The sequence below is a fragment of the Pseudonaja textilis genome, chromosome 2 (assembly GCF_049901715.1).
Source record: "Pseudonaja textilis isolate UNSWEBS1 chromosome 2, rPseTex1.2, whole genome shotgun sequence".
NCBI lineage: Eukaryota > Metazoa > Chordata > Lepidosauria > Squamata > Elapidae > Pseudonaja > Pseudonaja textilis.
Window position 1 is genome coordinate 162,627,987 of NC_141991.1, and position 22,495 is coordinate 162,650,481.

The following is a 22,495-nucleotide window of genomic DNA, read 5'->3' on the forward strand; positions in this document are numbered from 1 at the left end:
AATCACAGTCATGCGGCTGGAAGTTAATGTTGCAGCGTTATATTAGTTGTACAAAGCAATGTCTGATCTCAACCTGAAAAAAAAGCTTTGAATGCCTTATGTTAAAGAACAAGCAATGAGATCAACAGACATAGCTTTAGTAGACACTCCCATTTAAAATGGGAACTTTGCGTGTATTCATGATTAATATCATAAATTTCACAAAGACAGAGGTTAAAACAATTCTAGCCTGTATAGTGATGAATATGAATTTAGGGGGTCTATTTTCACCCATCTCTACAGTACAAATTCTGGTATTAATCAAGAAAGTGTTTGCTTTATCATATTTGATGCTTCCCCCAAAGTATCTGGAAAAAATATTCCTGAATTTTGCATACAAACAAATAAAATTACATGTTAAAAGAATGTACATGGGAAGGAATTCATCTTTTTAAAAAGTCCAATATAAGAAAATGCAAATGTCAAAGAAAAATACAGTGTTCTTTTAAAAGGTGTTTAGAAATTACATATAACTGTTGCACAAATTAGTGGAATATGTATACAAGGCCTCCAAGCATTGTAAAATTATAGAAAGAAGATGGTAAATTATTATTATCTATTCACAACAATGTGGAGTCATAGCAGAAAGTTCTGGTGCTGGCCTTCATAGCATAAAGTTCTTTCTAAGAACTTAAGCAGTACTGGCTCTCAACAACTTTGGGTAGTTAATCCCCACATCCTTAGTGATGTAGGGAGAAGTTAAACTTTGCCCTTAAGCATAAAGAAGTGTTTTCTCGTAAAAACTGTTTTCTCGTAAGATAAAATGCAGGAGAAACAAGGCAAGAATGTCCATGTCAAGGTTAGATTCAGGTTTTATGCTCTAAGTATACATAATGCATACTGAAGCTTCAAAGCCCTCTTAAGATGCAAAACAAAATAGCACAAGACTATTCCTGACTTTTGGCAGATAATATAAAACATCTGCTTCAGCCTTAACTTTTATACTGTAATTGTTAGAAACAGACTTTAGCCTTCTAATCAAAATAATATTTTCTGCTTGCTGCATTTCATCCTTGGATCACTTCCCTGAACTTTGAGATCCTAAATAGGATTCTACTCTCACATACTGGATCCAGGTGCAAAAGAATGTGCCCCTTGAATCAATTCCATGACAAGCTATTTCTGAAGAAACTTGTGACTTTCAGATAATGAGTTAGCTTAGCAAGCGATGTAAGGAGCCCTTACAGATCATTATCATTACATTTGCATACTATGTTAGCTTTTCTGATGAAGTGTAATTGATTTATTTAAGATATTTCCATACCACTATCACAATCTATATAACTGAGTGGACGGTTACATTCCTGTAAGCTTACTTTGATATCATAGGCATTTTTTCAGGTTTGGGATTGCTTTTTAATAATAAAACACCAGACTAGAAATAAATAAAAGTGGAATCACAAGCATGCAAGACTTTACTGAATGAATATGACATTGATTCATTGTTGGTGCATGTTTAACTTCTGTGAATAGAGATCTGCTTTTAACATCATAAAAATACTGTTCACTCACGATTTGTAACAATGGGCAGCTGAAACGACCCATAGTTGATTGATGAGGGTACCGCCACAGAAATGATAACCAGAATTCAATGAAACCTGATAAGGGACAGCATTTCTCGGGCAGGTATATCCTCCAACAATCTTGTCGTCATCATCCTCAAAGGGGGCAGCAACTGATAAGAACAGGAACAACAAAATGATTAAATACAGCACTATTATTTAGCAAACCAACTGCAGTATATGTTCCTATTGACACCATGAAGCCATGAGTGCTATTTATAGAGAAGGCCACTACTCCTCGGTAATTTGACGCATGTTAGCCTCAGCTGAGATTACTTTATAATGGACTATCGAATGATTGAATTGTTTCAACATTTCTTATATATGTTTATAAGTTCCCCAACAAGTTATCATCAGCAGTGTTTTTTGTTTTCTCAGATTTATATAATGTATAAATTTATGTAGGTTTGTGTAATTTATTTGCAAGTTGTGGGATATTGGAGCAATCTATATGTTTCATACATAAAATTATACACACATGAATAATGAACACATTATTATATACACATATAAGTACATACATATATGTACATATATATTACCAAAAAGCAATACCAAAATCGAATGGTAAAACCTGATTTATACTCAGGTGAATCTTCAGAAGAGAGAAGAAAGATTTGGGTGTGTATGTGTTTCTACTGTTAATAGATTTAGCTTTAAATCAAGTACAAAGGAAATTTAGGACTCTCTTTCAAGTCAGACATACAAGGAATTTCACTTAAATCAAATCCAAAAGAGTTTCACAAAGGCTTCCTTGTGTCGAGGGAGGTTTCTTTACACTTCTTAGAGCAAAACATGTATTCATTAGGGCTTAGTACATCTTAGAAAATTGCAGGGTTCTAAATGGTTCGGAGAGAATAGTAGAAGTATATAAATCAAGGCAGTACCGATGGAGAAAATGGCAGTCTGATTTAGGCATTCAACTGATTAATGTGGTTGAATCCAAAGGATACCCATCAGCCTTTGCTTAAGTCTAGTTAGAAAGATAACCAGAACTGCCTATACAGTAAACCTTTGATTCAAAAGTTCTAATGGGAAAAGGGATGGTTCTTTAAAGCTAGATATTTGAGCCCTAACGCACCCACTCATTTTGTGCCCTGCTGAGGAAGATGGAGAGAAAAAGATGGCTGTGCCCACTGTACTGGCCCACTTCAGAGACTGTAGAAGAATCAAGTATTTGTTTTAAAACTCACGTGCTGCTCCGAGGAAGGCAAAGATCCACAGGACTTTCATTCTGTCTGTTGGTTTTTGTTAATTGGAATGGGGTGTCCTGAAGGAATCTCTCCCCATTTATACCATTCCAGGGATCTTATCTTAATGTCCCAAGGCCACAACAGCTCCCTACTTCCCAGGGTCTTGCATAAGCATAACTACCAATCAATCACATATTAGACATTTTCATGATATACTGTAGTGATAACATTATTCCAGGTGTCTTAAATCTGAAGGAAAGCATTAGGTAGATACTCACGCACCATTTGAACTGTGTGCTGGGTCTTCCATTGAGCTCTCTGTCTCCCTACTTGAATGTTTCTGAATGTTCTAAGATTTTTTTGATTTGCAAAGCCTGAGCCACTCTTCCTTCCTTCCTTCCTTCCTTCCATTCTTCCTTCCTTCCTTCCTTCCTTCCTTCCTTCCTTCTTTCTTTCTTTCTTTCTTTCTTTCTTTCTTTCTTTCTTTCTTTCTTTTTTTTGTCAAGCAATTATAAGATAACAGGTATACGTATAAACATAGTTATGGATACATGAAATGGATATATATAAGAAAAAGAAAAAAAGAAAAAAGAAACAATAGGACAGGGACGGTAGGCACAATTGGTGCTCTTATGCACGCCCTCTACAGGCCTCTTAGGAAGGGGGTGAGGTCAATAGTAGACAGTCTAAGGTTAAAGTTTTGGGGGGTTGGGGAAGAAACCACAGTCAGGTAAAGTATTCCAGACATTGACCACTCTTTTGCTGAAGTCGCATTTCCTGCAATCAAGTTTGGCGCAGTTAACCTTGAGTTTGTATCTATTGTGTGCTCCTGTATTGTTATGGTTGAAGCTGAAGTATTCATTGACTGGTAGGACATTGCAATGTATAATTTTATATACTATACTTAGATCAGACCGAAGGCAGCGTAGTTCTAGGTTTTCTAGGTCTAGAATTTCAAGCCTGGTGGCATAACGTATTCTTCAACAAGTAGAGGAGTGGAGAACTCTTCTTGTGAAATATTTCTGGACTTTCTCAACTGTGTTAATATCAGATATGTAATTCAGGTTCCAGACTGATGAGCTTCTATTCGAGTATTGGTCTAGCAAATGTTTTGTATGCTCTCTTTAGTAGTGTGATATTACCAGAGAAAAAAGCTTCGTAGGATTAGGTTAATAACTCTTAATGCCTTTTTGGCTATGTAGTTACAGTGGGCTCTAGCACTTAGATCATTTGAGATGAGTACTCCAAGATCCTTGACAGAGTTTGGATCATCAACAAGGTCTTGACTATTCAGCTTGTATTTTATTTTCTGATTTTTTTTTGCCAATATGTAGGACAGAGCATTTATTTGTTGACAATTACTTGTCCACATCAACAGTCTTTCAAAGAAACATGGCAAAGATATGGCTGCCAAAGCTCAGATGTCTTCTTAGCTGGTCCAAAATTTAACAGATCACAGAAAAAAATCCCATACTTATGTCAGAATATGTTATTCTGGAGACATAGGTAAGAACTGTAGTTTCATTACATACAGCAGGGTAGATATCTTGTAACAGTTTGATCCACTTGTGGTTCACTTAAGAGTCTATTGGCAGTTATCCCAGTTTGCCCAGTTCACCTTGGTTTGGGGGAAATCATCTCACTCAGAGTCAAATCCCTAGATTTGATTGCATGATGTGAAAGTACTGTCTAATTAGCAACACTACAAGTGTCTTCTCCAACAGTACCAGAGCACCATAACAGCCACCTAAAGAAGAGATATCCTTCTGGATTTCCATAGGTTTGGTTAAAGACATGGTCTGCCCCCATAAAGTTTTCTGATCTTCCCCAAAAAAGTGATGGAGTCATTGAGCCAGAAGGTGGCATGTCCAGCAGAACAATTTACAGAACAAGGAGGCTGGAAGACCTTATGTAGTTTGAGGTTTGAGTGATGCATTGCAGAGTAATGGAAATATGAGTGTTTATCACAATAATTGTCAGTGTTTGGTATTTTAACTCCCACTGCTCCAGTGGTGGGATTCAAATTTTTTTACTACTGGTTCTGTGGGCATGGCTTGGTGGACCTGGTAGGGGAACGATACTACAAAATCCCTATTCCCTCCCCACTCCTGGGGGAAGGTTATTGCAAAATCCCCATCCCTCCCCACTCCACTAACCTGCTTTCCAGCTCCGTTCTCCTGTGCAGGGCAACAAAAGAAGATCCAGCTGATCAGCTGGAACTCGGGAAGCAGAGAATAGATGGGGACAGGGACAGTCAGAGGTGGTATTTTCCGGTTCTCTGAACTACTCCAGAACTGGTCAGAACCTGCTGAATACCACCTCTGCACTAGTCCCCTGAACAAAGAATGTCAATCAGGCAAGAAGCCCCCTTTGTTCAAATATGTTATTTCTATGTCTTGATGTATTTATTACTTGTGGTAAGTGTAAACAAATGTGGAAAGTCAAGAAATTTAATCTCTCCCCAAACTGTGCTGGTCCAATATGCAAAGTTCAGTTTCAATCAGAATTGTCTTCAGCTGTACACATAGAAACTTTCACGAGACCTTAAACCCTGTGCCATCATGTGGACATACCTCTCATCTAAAATGTCACATAAGAATACTTTTCACAACAGACCACCATTCTGTGCTCACAGATGACTGATGGCACAGTATGCTGTCTTATTTAGATCAATAGATAGATCGATAAGTCTGTACTTAGAAGAATCTTCTTCTACCATGGTGTTTGTATTTATAACCTTATGCCCAGAAGGGGCGTATTGTGTATTCTGTATATGAATTGCCCAAGCACTGTAAACTTCCTCTAATATTTCCAGTAGAAAATGAAAGAGTTGGTTGAGATTCCTGGAAATGTTGAATGAGACTTCAAAGGGATGCCAAACAAAGCAATAGAGTTGTTTTGTTTTAAAAAGCACAATGTGTGTGGTCATTGCTCCCCAAAGTGGTACTGAAGAGCGTTTTGTATGATGAGCCGTCATTAAAGTAAGGCACTCAATCAAGGCTTTGCATAGATTTACAGAAAAATGTAAAATGGGATGAAATTTTATCCATGTGTTCTCCTAAAATTCTTGAAGGCTCAAGTACAGGAATCTGCTATCATGCTGATCCTTTCCAAGACCTCCCTGCATGTACCTCCCATTGATACTAAATCTCTTGGTTTTGATCCAGGAAATTTGAAGAGAGTTTCTTTTTCACACTTGCTTCGATGTCAATAGAATGTTGTCTGATGGTGACTAGAATGTATGGGGACAGCTATTACAGCTTGCCTTTGGAAGTTGTGGGAGCGCCATCACTTGAGACCTTCAAGAAGAGATTGGACTGCCATTTGTCAGAAATGGTGTAGGGTCTCTCGCTTGGGCAGGGGGTTGGACTAGATGACCTATAAAGTCCCTTCCAACTCTGATTATCTGTTATCTGCTAGCCTACATAGCTTTAATCTCTTTTGAAACCAAGATGGGTTGGAAGCAAGTTCTGACCACTTCTGGAGAACCGGTAGTGGAAATTTTGAGTAGTTCAGAGAACCGGCAGATACCACCTCTGACTGGAGATTTTACAGTACCCTTCCCCTGCCATGCCCACCAAGCCATGCCCACAGAACTGGTAGTAAAAAATATTTGAATCCCACCACTGGTTGGAAGACCATCATTTCATTTGGTGCTGTCCAACCCAAGAGCTTAATGTGCTATGTAAACAAAATAGTTTTCATATATTTTGAGCATGCATTTCCTTGGATTTAGCTTGAGGTGACAACCCTGAGTTATAATTTTGTGTGAGAAGAATCTGTTTTTACTTTCAATATTGATGCCATATCTTGTTTTTCAATATTCATGCCACCTATAACCTACCTTATTTCCAATATTTTTTTAAAAATCTCACAAAGGTGCAGTACTTTCTACATATTTTTGTCCTTTCTAACTGTAAAATATTCTTGTTAAAGTGCAGCACAGAAGATAGCGCATATTATTTATATGACAACATAGATTTACAATGTGTATAGGCATTACAGTGCTGACAATTTTATTTTCAGTCTCACTTTTAATGATTCCTAGCAATGAATTCAACTTTGTTTTTAAACCCTTGCCACATTCTGGGTGACATTTTATGCCAATAATTATCATTAATGTGACTGTGAACTTCGGGTTTTGTTATTGCTGTTCCACTATGCTACACTTTGTGTTTGCTTTTACTGCACTGACCCAATTATTTTGAAATTCATTCTTCCAATTGAAAAAGTTTTTTTTTAATCTTTTAAAAATACACTATTTCACACGAAAGCTACTGGACTGCTGCATTTATGAGAAAAAGCCACAAATCTTCACTTCACTATACTTCACCCCTTCTTATATCCTCTCAATTTGCTTTTATAGATTTGCTGCTTCTCAGCTCTCCAATGCAAATTTTGATTTTAAAAAAATCTTATATTTTTATTAAAACAGTAGAAGTTTATTTAAGAAGACTGGAGATTTGTTTATTTCTGTACTTTGGATTGCTCTGGAAATAATAATTCAGGCAGTGTGAAAGGACTTATGAATTTTATCTGCACTTTCTTTATCATTCTTCAGCATGTTACTGAAATCCTTGTTGCTAAGCATACATTTAACAAGTATGTTGTTCTATAACTATAATAAAAATTTGATTGATTGAACCATTCAATACTGCAAATTCAAAGGTTTCTTACTTCAAATGCAGTTATCAATTTTATTTAATATCATGATTTGTGAAATTAAATTAGTGAAATTTAAATGATTTTTTTTAAAAAAACTACAAAATATATAAACTTCATATGCCATTGTGATATTATAGAGCAGAAGTGTCAAACTCATGGCCCTTGGGCTGAATGCATCACCCCTGGCCACATCCACACCTTCGGTTTAGCAAAAAGTCATGATACATCACATGACGAAGCCGTGACGACATGAGTTTGCCACCCCAGTTATAGAGCAAGAGATTTTTTAAAAAAAATCAGAAACAATAGAAAAGTATTTTTTCTCCATTAAGTGTGAACAAAATGTCCTGTTTTTATCCCTTGAAGCAGCTCCAAGGCCTTTTGTTGACAATAAAATAATTAAGAGTCACCCCGCTTGACCTGTCCTTGATATGAAAGGGTACTTTGAGATATGGGTTCTGAATTTTCACATTAGCTTATCTATAACATAAAAGATAACAACTTCTACATCTGTCAGTTCCAGATGTTTCTTTCCCAGCAATTCTTGATGAAACAAGCAACTTTGGTGTGCATAAGCTCTCCAGGTCCCCTGACTCATGCTAAGGAACCTGTATCTGTGACATTTTTCTCCTGTACACATATATGTATGAACACATGCATAATACAATTATAATGCATTTACCTACACTTTGTAACACATCTTTTTAGTCATGAAACAGGGTATTCCTCATACTATTATGAAGGATATTCTGTTGCAGTGCCTGATAAACTTTTAACAGATCCAAGTGGATCTGCAAAGCAATACTGTACATTAATATTCTTCCAGATCATGATTAATCCATATGGATCATGGCAGTTGATTATTTCTTTAAGTAACATGTAGACAGAGGATGATGGAAGTTGTAGTCCAATATATCTGAAGAGCACAGTGGTAGATTGCTCCCAACAGTGGATAAGCTGCCACATAAGAATGTAAAAAAATGATAGACAGCATAACAAATTAAATACCAGTTCATCGACCAACTTTCAGTTTGAAAACAAATGAACAAAGATCTGACCATCATTAACTCATTCTGAAATGAAACAAATGAAATAAACATCAATATTTATAGTAGCAGTCATAATACACTTTGTGATAAGAATTTTTTATTGCTGTTATTCACTTTAAAGCTATTTGTTTCTCTTTCAATTCAGTATTCCTAAATTACTGATTTGAAAGAAGGTACATGTCTCAAGAAAATTAGGTAAATGTTTTAAATGCTTGGGCAGACAAGTTACTCTTTTGATATATTTTAAAAGTTCAAAGGTGACAGTGCATATTTTCAGAAATAATATAATGTATTTCATATTAGTAAATGTATTACTATGAACAGTTAATTTAAAAACTGAACTAAAGTGATAATAGCAAACAATATATTATAATTTGTTTTGTTCCTGTTTCATTGTACCCTATATATTATGAATTAAGAGAATTTGGGTGGACAAAGCAGGACCTTCTAACATCAGTATTCACATAGCAACCATGGCACTCTTGAAAAAATGAGTCTATCCACTGGAGTTAAAAATCTAAATATAAGTGTTACTAACGTGCCCATAACCCAAAATTCAAAACAAGAAAAATCACCAACTTTTTCTTAAAAAATAGTTGTACATTTAACGAAGTATTTATTGATTGGTTCAATTGGTTTGGTTTGGTTTCAAACCACCATAATTTCTAGTTTCCCAACAGTAAGTAACAGTGACAGAATAATCAAGTATAATGATAATTAAAATATCCTTGTTAATGAATAAAAATGCAAACAAAGGATGGGAAGCAACCTAAACAATTAAACAATCAATACAGTTGTCACCATTCATTTAATGGAAAAATATTCTCTAGAACTTCCATTTAACTACCGTGTTTCTCACAAAATAAGGCCGGGCTTTTTTTTTTTTTTTTTTTTTTGAGCCCTGAAAAACGGCTTGGATGTCTTTTCGGGGTGAATTAATTCTCCCCCCCCACGCACCAGCACTGTCTCCAACAACAGCATCTGAGTCGCTCCCGCTTTCCCCCGTCCCCATAACAACAGGAAAAAAAAGATTTTGAGGTACCTGGGAGCGCTGCATGATGCGTTTTGGTTTAATCCCGAGCGGCTGGGTGGGTGTGAGAAGAGTCGAGCGAGCGTCTCTGCTGCTGCTACCCTTGGTGCTCCAGCCTCGGGCTCTGCAAGTTTGCAAAAGTCCCGGTGTGCAGCCCGTTCCTGCATTCCAAGTGCCCAGGCCGAGCTGCAGCTATCCCTCTCTCGCCAGCACCATCTCCAATAACAGCAGCAGTAGCGGCGGGAACTGTGGAAGTTACGGAGGCGGCTCCCCCACCCGAGAAGCAGCTGAAACACTTCCACGGTTCCCGCTGCTGCTGCCGCTGTTATTGGAGATGGCGCTGGTGAGAGAGGGACAGCTGCAGCTCAGCCTGGGCGCTTGGAATGCAGGAACGGGCTGCGCACTGGGACCTTTGTAAACTTGCAGAGCCCAAGGCTGGAGCACCAAAGGTAGCACCAGCAGAGACGCTCGCTCGGCTCTTCTCACCCCCACCCAGCCGCTCGGGATTAAACCAAAACGCAGCGTGCGGTGCTCCCAGGTACCTCAAAATGTTTTTTTTTCCTGTTGTTACAGGGATGGGGGAAAAGCAGGAGCGTCTCAGATGCTGTTGTTGGAGATGGTGCTGGCGAGGGAGGCACGAGCACCGGTGGGAACCTGAGAAGCAGCTGAAACACTGCCGGACATCCAAGCCGACGCTGCCTGCCTGCTGACCTGGGTCAGGGAGGGGTAAGGGAGCCCTCCATGCTCCGCCATGGTGTTAGCAGTGGCTGATGGTGAGGCGTAGCTGCCCGTGGGGCACTCCTAATGGCAAGTCCCCCCCCCCACCTTCCCCCCCAATTTCGCATGTTTTAAACTAGGCCTAAATTTGGGGGGAGGGGCTTAATTTCATTTTATGCCTAGAAAACATGCTGGGTCTTCCTATTGGGGGGGGGCATATTGTTGGAGAAACACGGTAGTTTGTAGAAAGCTACCAAAGAGGACCTAATCTTGGAAAAGTCTGTTCCAGGTCAGCAGCACCAGCAGAATCTTTGGCTCTGAACAACCCTTATCTGATGAAAGTGGGGAAAGACAGTAGTTTGTCCTAGGAAGAAAATATTGGTTGTGTTGCTTCCAATTGGGGGAGTAGATAATTGCTCAGTTAAGAGGGTACATTTGTATTGTGGCTGACCTCAAACTACAAATCTATTAAAAAGAGGTTGGGCTGAGATTGTGTGTTGCCCAACAATTCAAGTTCAGGATTGAGCACAATCTGAATTCATGTCTTCTCTATTTAATTACAACCTTTTAATAGAGAGAAGGGTATTTACAGAAAGCTTATAGCATTTCTTCCATTAAAACATATTAATTAGGATATTCAATATAAATTGATCAGAGTTTTAAAAAGCAATTTAAGACTCAGAATGAAAATGTGCCAAGAGCGAAAAAGCAATCAATGGTTTTATTAAAGCTACTCTTGCTAAGCTGCTCCCCTTCAAATATTTTAAGCAACAGTTAGAACTCCCAAATAGCATGGATAAAAGAAGCCAGCGAGATGGTGGAATGGGGAGGTAGGCTCTGAATTGTTTCTGTGGACTATCAGAAGGAAAATAAGATGAAAACTATTTTCCTGGTTCAGTAGCTAGAATTTCTGTTTTTCAAATAAATAGGAATACTACAGAGAGAAATCCCTGAGGCGGCAATTCAGGGTAAAGTAGGTATTTGGCAACACTAATATCTTTAATTCAAGCTCTGGATGTCTCTTATTAAAGAAACTCAGATCACAGAAGCATTTCTGGTCATGATGTGAGAAATGAATAATGATCTGAGAAAATGTTGCCATTTCCTTGAAATAGTGTGGTGGCTACCAAAGCTGACATTTGCAATTACCACAAAATTTAAAACATTTGGTTGGGTGCTGTTTGTTCTCTCTAATAAATCCTGGAAAAAGCAATAAAGAATTGAGAAAGAAAATGAGAATAAGCAACGAGAATAAGAGTAAGAAGAGAAAGAGAAAGAGAGTAAAAATAAAAATACCCATGAGCTGCATGAAGTCAAAAGAAGATCACAAGAAACTTCACCGTATTTCTACCAGTGGTTCTTGTGTGACCTATGAGTGGAATTGGCTAATGAGACTTCTCTTCTAAATACCTGCCTGTAGGCTTTATCTTGGCAAATCCTGTGATTGAGTCAGCTTTTCTCTTCTCAGGATCTTGGCATAAATTTAAGAGTGATAACCCTGTACTATTTTCAAGAGCAGAAACTACATATTTGCAATTGTGGTGAGCAAACCTTCCTGCCCTGGAAATTATTTAACAACTCTTCTAAATCTTTACCACATCTCTTCAGCATATTCCAAAGCACACTCTTTCCCTGCAGACTGTACAGGAGATGTCCTGGCCAGAAACAACAGAAAGGACCACTTTCTACAGGGTGGTAATGGCTTGACATGGCCTCTATTGTTTTCATAATAAAGCTGCCTACATCAAAGATGATACTGGATTTTTACTGAGAGTCCTAAAACCACAAGGTTCCATTTTAGGCCCAGTACTCTTCAATATCTTCATAAATGACTTTGATGAGGGAATAGAAGGAGAACTCATCAAATTTGCAGGTGACACTAAGTAGGCAGGAATAGCCAACACCCCAGAAGACAAGCTCAGAATCCAAAAGGATCTTGACAGACTTGGACAATGGGCCCTACCCAACGAAATAAAATTTAATGTGGAGAAAAGTAAGGATTTACATTTAGGCAGGAAAAACCAAAGGTATAAGTATAGATTAGGTGACACCTGGCTCAAATAGAGTAACTGTGAAACAGACCTTGGAGTTCTAATGGACGATCACTTAAATATGAACCAGCAGTGTACGGCAGCATTCAAAAAAGCTAATACAATCCTTGGTTGTATAAAAACAGAAATATAGAATCAAAATCATGTGAAATATTATAAAATCTTAGTAAGATCACACTTAGAATACTGCATCTAGTCTTGGTCATCACATTACAAAAAAGATGTTCAAACTTTGATGTAGAGTTGTAATTGCAGGAATGTTCCAATCTTGGATGGCAAATCTCAGATAAAGAATGTTTCCAAGCAAATACAACTCAGGTAAACAAAGTCACTAATCTAAAGGAGGATTAGAGAGAGGAAGTAAACATGTGTTAGACTTTAACTAGAGATAATTAATTACTGTGCTAAACAGTAACGAAAGTTAAGCAGTAACCAAAGTTAACCAATGATGGAGGATAACTAAAAATGTGTATAAATGCAACACTAGACTCCAATAAAGATCATCATGATTCAGTTGTTCATAATCAAACAACTCGACTGCCTTGTCATTACAACATTTTGGAAAAAGTGCAGAGAAGAGTAACTAAGATGATTGAAGGACCTGGAGATTAAAACATTTGAAGAAGGTTGCAGGATTTGGGTATGGCTAGCCTAGGAGTGACATGATTGCAGTATTCCAGTGCCACAAAGAAGAAGGGATCAACCTATTTTCCAGAGCACTAAAGGGCAGGACAAGAAACAATGGGTGCACACTAATCAAGGAGAGAAACAACCTAGAACTAAGGAGAGGGTTTTTTTAATAGGGAGAACAATTAACTAGTGAACAGCTTTTTTTCAGAAGTTGTGGGCATTTCATCACTGGAGGTTAGTTAAGAAGAGACTGGTCAGCCTCTTCTCTGGAATGGTATAGGAATGCTCAAGCAGAGGGTTGAACTGGACAACCCCCAAAGTCCCTTCTAACTCTATTTAGATTGAAAACGGATGCAATTTCTGCATCCAGATGTTCATTTCTTGGATTCCTGATAATCTCCTCTGAATATTGGAGGTTCTACTGACATCATGATAAATACTTCTTTTATTGTGCTTTCTGGAGTTATAATAGCATTTTTACAACACTGACTTGCGTCTCCATAGGATATTGGATTAAATACTGATCCTCCATAGGATCATAAGTGAATAAGAGGATGCCTATACTGCATGACAATATGAAGGATAAGAAGAAAAAGTTTATTAAATCAATTGTCAAATATACAAAGCTGATTAAAAAATTCAATAAATACAAATTTTTGTATTAAATTTATGTTTTACTGACAAAGAAATAAAGAGATAAGTATAGATCTATTTCAAGCTCTCATCAGCTAACCATAACCTTCTGGGATTTGAACCTGGGCTACTTACATACTAGGCAGCTGTATTAACCTCTAAACCACAGGCTCTCTAACTTTAACTCAAAAATAGTTTGCCATGAAAGTGACTGCTTGCGAAGGCTCCTGGATTAGGGCTGGAAAGTGAAAACGGAAGCAGTATACTCTGTCCCATAATTGGGTGGGCCAGGTTGCCCTGATAGACCAGTCCCACCGTGTGTGTGTGTGTGTGTGTGAGAGAGAGAGAGAGAGAGAGAGAGAACAAATAGATATAAAGAAAACAAAACTTCACAATAAATCATCACCCCTAATTTAACATTAATCTGATCCAGATATTCCCCCCCCCTGTTTTAAGTGGATACCTATACTATATGACAATATGAAAGAAATATTACTGGTGACCACACTCCAATCTCTCCCTCAGTGACCAAAATGCCCTCCTTCCCTCAGGCAGGGCTTGGAGTGTTAGCAGCTGGCTGGTTGAGATGCATGAAATCATTTCCAAAAGAGGCTGTGACCTGCAGGGAAGACTCTGCAGTCAATGATGGAATATAGGACAAAACAGTTGGGTCAAGGTGGAGTTAGTCACCTACTTCATTCTTAATTTCCACTTTCCTTCCTTGCCTCCTTTTGGCTGAAACAACATAAAGTGAGTACCCATCTGCATCTGGATCTGTGATTGAATGGGTTTTGTCCCCCAAAGAGATCTTTCGAGTTTCACCTGAACTTAAGCAAGGCTAGATTAGACTTTACAGCTGTCACATTGGGTCTCTGATTTTACTGAGAACTTTCCACTTCCATAATGTTCCAGATGATCACACTGTTAAAAATGTGGTTTGGATGGTACTATAATAACATAGATTCACCATTGGCCAGCTTAATTGTGCTCAGATAAGCAACACTAATCTCTCTACATTATGTTGGGGAATAGGGGATCAGATTTGAGGCCAGTAATTCAACATTTTATTTAACGACCTGGATATGGGACTGATGGACTGCTTGATTTGATTTGTAGATGTCGCAAAACTGGGAGGTCTGCCAACACTAGGCTAACAGAATGTAATTGCAGTCTAATCTGAATAGAAGGGCTGAGAAAAACAAGAGATCCTTTAACAGAAAGAAATACAAGATATTACGTTGAAGAAGAAAAAAATGTAGGACACGTATACAAGGGGACATCTGAAAAGGACTTAGCTGTGGTCTGTGGCAAGAAGCTGAATATGAAGCAGGAGTGTGAGGCAGCTGCTGGAATGTTTTCAAAAATTATTGGGAAAGTAATATGGGAAAGTGAATTTATTTGGTCAGAAGTGGGCATAATTTCTTGTAAACCGGTGATAAATGGCTTTGCTCCAAAACCAGACCTTTAACCGTTCTAAAACCATCCTGGTTTTATTTCCTTTCTTCTATATTCTCCTACTGTGGTATCTTGCAGTAGGAGTTATTATTGTCTGCTTCAGTCCAATCAGGGGATTAGCTGTTTAGAAACAATGGCAACTTTAACAATAATATTGCATGAACATATAATAGAAATGATTTTTGCTTGGCGGTATAACACTCCATGTTTATTTACAGTAAGACCACAAGATGGCAGCAAAGAGTTAGCTTCCCTTTCTCTTTGCAGCTGTCTAGAGCAGGGGTCCCCAACCACCAGTCCCTGGACCGGGACCGGTCCGTGGATCATTTTTTACCGGGCCGCAAAGCTTGGGCACCACGAGGGAGAGAGAGGGAGAAAAGAGCGCTACGGTATGCCTAGCGCTAGTCTCCTTTTTCCTTTTCCTCTCCTTTTCCTTCTCCCCCGTTTACCACAGATAAAGCTGTTGCTGTTGCTGCTGCTGCTGCACCATGACCCGGAGGAACAGATTGAGCACAGGCACTGAAGGAGCGCCACGGCGTCCGTCACCAGAGCACAAGGAAGCAGCAGCAGCTGCGGCAGCGGCAGCTGCTGCGCCTCCAAGTTCCCTGGGGAAGGTCATTCCCTGACCAGTCATGCTTCCCGGCCCACACTTGCACCCCTCACCCACCCCGCCGCCCACTTCCTCGCAGGCGGAGGCGGGAAGCTGCAAGGAATTCGGGCGTGCTTTCTAGCCGGCTGTGCCAAGTCTTTTTTTTTTTTTTTTTGCCTGAGGCTGGAAAGAAGAAGGGTGACGGGTCACTGAGGAAGGTGAGAGAGACTGAGAAGGGAGAGAGAAGCCCAGCTAAAGCAGCTCCGCACTGCTTTAGAGACTAGTAGTAGAAGGCGGTGGTTGGCAGCACTTGCCACCAGGCAATGCTTCCGGGTTTTCAGTTGGAAAGCAGCATTTGGGTGCTCGTGCCTTAGTTTCATCGAAGGGGGGGCAGCTTCGAACAAAGAGCCTTCCCGATGGCGGTGGAGTCTCCCGTTACTCAGGTACCAGTCTGTGGAAGAATAAATAATTGTGAAACCGGTCCCTGGTTCAAAAAAGGTTGGGGGCCACTGGTCTAGAGATTGCCTGGATTTCTTCCTCCACCTGGTACCCTGCTTGAGTTACAGCTACCTTGTCTTTTATTCCCCTTGACTATCTCAGGGAAGAAGGACATTTCTTAGCAATCTTGGGATCACCCTTTGGAGGATTTATTCCCAATTGCTCTCATGATATATCTCTAAACTCAGTTTGCTTTTTCAGTTTGGCTATGTAATGACCCCCTGCCTATTATAGGATCTCCAGTCCCTTAGTAATCCTGTGTGTGGTGATCCAGCCTTCAAATTGCTTGAGTTGAATTTTTCAGTTTAGCTGATATTACATAGCTGAGCCTGGTTGAGAAGACCAAGGTATCTTTGTAATCTCACAAGATTCAAGATTAGAAACAAATGGAGAAGATTTTTGAAGGAAGAAGACAGTATTTTGATGTACTGTGGTTTCACTGCTTGCACAGAAGTACACTGCTGAATCCTCTGGCTTCACAACTGATATACTCAAAAAACAGCGATCCAGTGTAGGCTGGTCAGCATTCAGACGGTGAAAAGATTGGATTTTCTGCACGATGTTACCATTATAGAAATTATAGAGGAGCTGAAGATCCTGCTGCTGTTTATGCTGCCGAAACCAAAGCATATTACGATGTCCATAGTCTTGTATACATACCAATCTAACATCCTGGCCTTCTTCCAGCATCATGCTCTGCATTTGGATGATGTTGGTATCTGAGCATCCTAGAAGAGAATATATGTAAGAAAACATAAGCTGTCATTTCTAGGAAATGTTTTTTTCATATTTTCAGATGACAATCTGCAACTTATTGTGGAATAAATGATTAAGAATGGATTGGGACCTAATGTATTTGTGTTTAATGTTAGCATATGGAAATCCCTATGCTCCACTCTAAGGAAAGTGAATGCACTATTCTGGTTACTTCATCAGGTCCAAGAGTTATACCAAAACATCAAGGAGATAACTAAGAGACCATTTTGTTTCCTACTGAATCTGAAAAACTAACACTGTCATGTCCTATGCAAAAAGTTGCCACCCTAAGAAATTCATTTTTCTACTCTGCCTTAACCCAAATCCCTCCACTTGGAATTAATACAAAAGAACTGTAACAAAAGCTACCTGCAATCCAAAGAAAAGCAGCTACCCATCTTGTTAGCTGAGTGTTCATGTTGCACTTCTGACAACGGTAAAGAAAATCATACTGAGATAGCAAGAGCAGGATTTCCTTTTCCTTTTCTAAGTAATCTGAAAGGTTGATTAGATCTCTGCCCTCAGGCCCTCATCTCTCTTTAGGCCAAGTGTCTTAGCTTGCCTTGGTACGTGTTGTTTAGAAGGAATCCATTCCTGCCTGAATTTCTGCTATGAATGTATGCTGTCCATTCCTACCCTAATAAATATATTTGTGTTTTTCATTCAGATTTTATTTACAGAATGTTTTGACACTATTTCTCAATCATACTGACCATTTCCCCAGTAATGACTTAAATAGTGGTAAATACATAGTTGGTACTGTAGCTCCATTGTTACTGCTATTTTCACATAACAATGGCTCTAGAAAATGCTATCAGCCACTAGTGGGGAAAAGGTCTTAGAATAATATGGAACTCTAATGTATTTTGCTTAAATTTATTTAGGATCTTTCAAAAGGAACATGACACATTACCTGGAGCTGGTTGCCTCTGCCTACTGCAACCCCTGATTCCAATTATTACAGTATGATTCTGCTCTCTAGGACCAACCTTGTTCAACAGCAACTGCCACTATTCCAATTATTACTAGAGTTTACTTCTCATGGGGATATGTTTACTTACATAAAGCTCCATGTGTGATTAGTTTAACCTATGTTTCTTGAATTAATCCCAATAGCTGATTATATGAGGAGCGCCTTTGCGCAACTGCACAAGTTACGCCCTTTCCTGGACTAACAGTCCCTATTCACAGTCACTCATGTCCTAGTCACTCCCTGTCTTGACTATTGCAATGCGCTCTATACGGGGCTGACCTTGAAGAGCATCCAGCTGCATCAGCTGCATCCAGTTGGTGCAAAATGCAGCGGCCTGCATGGTTTTGTGCAGACCCCAGTGTGCACATGTATCACCTCTCCTGAGGGAGCTGCATTGGTTGCCAATTTGCTTCCAAGGGCAATTCAAGGTGCTGATTGTCACCTTTAAAGCCCTTCATGGCTTGGGACTAGGTTATTTGAGGGACCGTCTCATGCCAGTCACATCTACCTGACCCATCAGAGTGGGGAGGCAGGGAATATTGTGGATCCCATCCTGAAGGAGATACACCTGGTGGGACCCAGAAGAAGGGCCTTCTCCGTGGTGGCTCCCTCTCTCTGGAACATCATTCCCCCAGAGATTAGAATGGCCCACTGTCTAATACTCTTCCAGAAGGCACTGAAGACCTGGTTTTGCCAGAGGGTCTGGAGACCCCAGAGCCCATTAAGATGACTCGTGTGGTCTGCTGTCATCAGGGCTGGGAGTGGGAGTTGGGGGGTGATTTTGTTATATTGTACTTTATTAATTTATTTGATTCTTTTTGTTAGTTTTTCTTGTTTTAAATTATATTCTGTAAGCTGTCTCAAGTCACCATGGAAAAATATGTGGCAATATTAAACAAACTAACTAACTAACAGACAGACAGACAGACAGACAGACAGACGGATAGATAAAATATATAACAACTAAACCATAAACTCAGTGCACTGGCTGGGTTCACACAACAGTGAGTTGTAAAAAAAAAAAAAGGAGGACCTAACTTTAGGATAGGGTGGAAACCAGTTTGGTATAGTTATTAAGGCATCAGGCTAGAATCCAGTATGCTGTGAGTCCTAGTCCCATCTTAGGCACAGAGCCAGCCGGGTGTTTTTAGGCCAGCCATTTTTTCTCAGCCCTAAGAAGGCAGCAATGGTAAACCACTTCTAACAAATCCTGCCAAGAAAACTGCAGAGTCTAGTTCAAGTAGCCACCAGGAATCAAAAATGGCTGAGATACATTTTTTGAAAAAAGCTTATAATGAATCCATCTAATTTTTGTTTGGGAAGCAGTGGTTTGAACTAAGAATCTCATGATTTGTAAATGGAAATTGCCAAGAACTGTGAAGCAGGGAAAGGCAATCCTTATTTCCTCCAAAAAGACAGAAAGTTCCTCAACAGTTACTTGAGGTAGACAGAGAACAGTGAGCAAAGGCATCTCTAAATGACCCAGGAACAAATTGACCTTTTCATTTTCCTAAGTGCTACATATTCTTGGGCCTGGTCAGAAAATGATGTATTGCAACTATATATACATAGCCTTTGGCTGCTTAGAGGTGAGATTTTAAAGGAGAAGAATGAGTGGCTTGAAGGAAGTCCCAAGCATTGCCACTTAAATGCTGACAGTGGTCCTAATCAGGCTATTCTGAACACAGCCATAGTGGTCTCTGTCGGCACAGAAGGAAATGCAAATGTTTAGCATCAAATCCCTTGAATGGCAGATAAAACCAAGTCCCTGCTTTGGGTAGGTATGGCATAACAATTAGAAATCTGTTTGTCTGTTTTTCTGGTCAATTTACAGAATAGCTCATGGTTGACTCAGCCTTCCACCCTTCCGAGGTGGATAAAATGAGGGGCTAAATTGCTGGAGCCAATATGCAAATAATGCTTCTACCTTGTAAACCACCCAGAGAGCACTGTAAAGCACTATGGGGCAGTGTATAAGTGTAAATGCTATTGCTATATCTTCTGCAAAACTACAACTCACTTCTAGGACTCTGACTTGGAAAACTCTCCATAATTCCAGCTTGGAATTATGGAAGACTACCAATAGCCCTAATTCAGTCATAAATAGAGTTAGATGTATTCTTGTGCCTTCTTTTATCTTTATAATCCTCTTAGTGTGTTGTGACTGGGGTAGCACTGACATTTCACAAATTAAAAAAAGAAAGAAATGGCTAACTTCCCAAAGCTGAAATGTGTATCAAGTGGAAATACTAGCAGATAAATCTATGAGTAAAACCATGATTCAGAAGCATCCAGTGCTTTGTTTCAGCCCTGTGTGGATGGATGCGGTTGGACCTGTGTGCAATTTACGTGACAAAGACCGGTAACAAAAGAGCACGAGGTAGTTTGTGTACAGCTGGGAGACCTGTCGCTTTCACTGTGTCCTACCAACTGCACAGAAATATACTGCAGGCTTTGCGGCCTCTTCCGGAGGGATGATAAGGGAAGAATGAGTCACTGCTTTTCTAGTGATCTCGAATGTCTTGATTTCCTTCCTTGTATCACTTTTAGCTATGGAGTATCCAATAAGCTGGAACTGCTTCTCTCCAGCATTGCTTCTCTCCTGCCGATACCAAAAAAGCACCATGTAGGTGCTATCATCGTAATCGCAGGTGATATTTGTCCGGATCCCCTCTTGGATGATTTTGAAGCGTTCCTTTTGGGTCACTATAATAGCATGGCAAAGACCTGCATAGACTGGAGGAGAAAACAACACTTGCTCAACACACATGGTCATCATCCCTCAAATCCAAAGGGGTCGATATGCTTCCAATGTTTTGTCTCTTTGGGAGAAACAGCCTCTTCATTCTCACATTTTTTTTAATATTAAACATTAACTTATACCACCAAAGAATGGTTTACAAATTTAAAGGGAGATTGTGGGAAGGCTATCCCAGCCACTATTTCTTTCACTCTATTGGATGTATCTTATTTGAGATATTCCTCTCATTGATATTTCTTTTTTTAAAAAAAAACTATCATAGCATTAGTGTTGTATGCTGCTAATGCCTTTTCATCTTTTTTAGAGTTATGGATATCCCAGAGTACGGTTAAGAGAGGCATCCTAAGAGAGGCATTCTTACCTGCCAACAGTTTCAAGCCAAGGGTCTCCCACCAGATAGCTTCCATTGCATGAGGATGACACACTGGATGAATCTGCCGCTGAATCTTGAAACACAGGAAGCACCCCATCGATGGGAGGAGTGGCTTCTGAGCCTGTCCAGCCAATGAAGAAACAATGCAGAGTTCGGCAAAGACAAAGGCACTCTATTCAGGCTCTAAAATCAAATGGATGAATAAATTCCTCAAGTCTAAAAGAACATGGTCAGTCAAATGTGGTGAAATCATTTATCACAAGGCAAAACAGCCAGAGTTTTCTGCTCTGGTTGTTCTAGTAATTTACTGGTCTTTAACTTTTTAATTTTTATTTGCTGGGTTTTAGAGTTATAATTGAAAAGCTTAGGCTCACTGCTTTCCTTAAGTATATTTCAAATGCCCTTTGTGCTGGCAGGCAAGCGAGCTTCCAGCTATTCAACCACTTTGCAATTGTGAGCTCCCTGAGTGATAATGAAATTAATTATTTCCCCGTCTATCTTTAATCTCATATACTGTAGCTAAAAAGGTTGTCTGTTTCTTTTTATAAAATTTAGACAAATCCTTACAATCCCCACAAAAGAAGCAGACATACATGTGTGCATACGTGTCCACACAAACACAGTCTCACACACACCATTTTTTGCAGAGAATAACGAGTTTAAAAAATAGATTAAGTGGACTTTGGCAGATCTGCGGATTGTCTATTCTGAATCAGTATGTCTTGATAATTGCCAGGTGAATGCCAGTTTGGTGTAGTGGTTAAACCACCAGACTAGAAACTGGCAGATTGTGAGTTCGAGCCCTGCCTTAGGCATAAAACCACCTGCTTGACCTTGGGCCAGTCTGTCTCTCTCTCAGCTTTAGGAAGGAGGCAATGGCAAACCACTTCTGAAATCTTGTGAAGAAAACTGCAGGGACTAGCTCAGACAGTCCCCGGGAGTTCAATACTGATTTGAAAGTGTGTGTGTGTGTGTGTGTGTGTGTGTGTGTGTGTGTGTGTGCGCCATTGTTCATGTGGTTTTACTGAATGGATGTGTTAGTGCCAAAAAAATTCCCTTCCAGGATTTCTGAGAATCCCCAAAATGTCATGTGCTCCTGCAGTGGGGTTCAAAAATGAGAAGTGTAATGGGAAGGAGAGGGAAAATAACTTCCCTATTTTGGTTGTTTAAATACTTCCTCCTTCCTTATTGGGTCAGTGAGAGATTCTCAGTGATATAGATGCCCATTTGAGGAATATCTGAGGGGGGGGGAAGTATTGGGTTCTGTGAATATCCTATCTCCAAGCATTATCGTTGGCTTCCTTCCTTCCCACATCTAATGTATAAAGAGATCTGTCGTGTCCCCTTCAGCTCCGTGTCTGCCTCGTGTGTCATCCCAACGACTACACAACAAGATCCATCTTAAACGAGGGGAGTGGCAGGGTGCATTGAAAGGAGAATCTCCCTGTCTGATATCAGCTTTTTCTGTATTTACAGAGACAGAGATTTGAGTTAAACTGTAGCCTTGGGATACTCTATCAG

At 39.6% G+C, this 22,495-nt stretch overlaps 1 long non-coding RNA gene across 1 annotated transcript; it reads right to left on the reverse strand.

Moving 5' to 3' along the window:
• Positions 1-1,613: 1,613 nt before the first annotated feature.
• Positions 1,614-21,146, reverse strand: LOC148127222 (uncharacterized). Its single transcript, XR_015742094.1, has 3 exons — positions 20,963-21,146; positions 16,772-16,839; positions 1,614-1,714 (listed from the first exon to the last, which is right to left on the reverse strand). It is a non-coding gene; the product is annotated as an uncharacterized LOC148127222 (long non-coding RNA).
• Between the last annotated feature and the right edge of the window lie 1,349 nt (positions 21,147-22,495).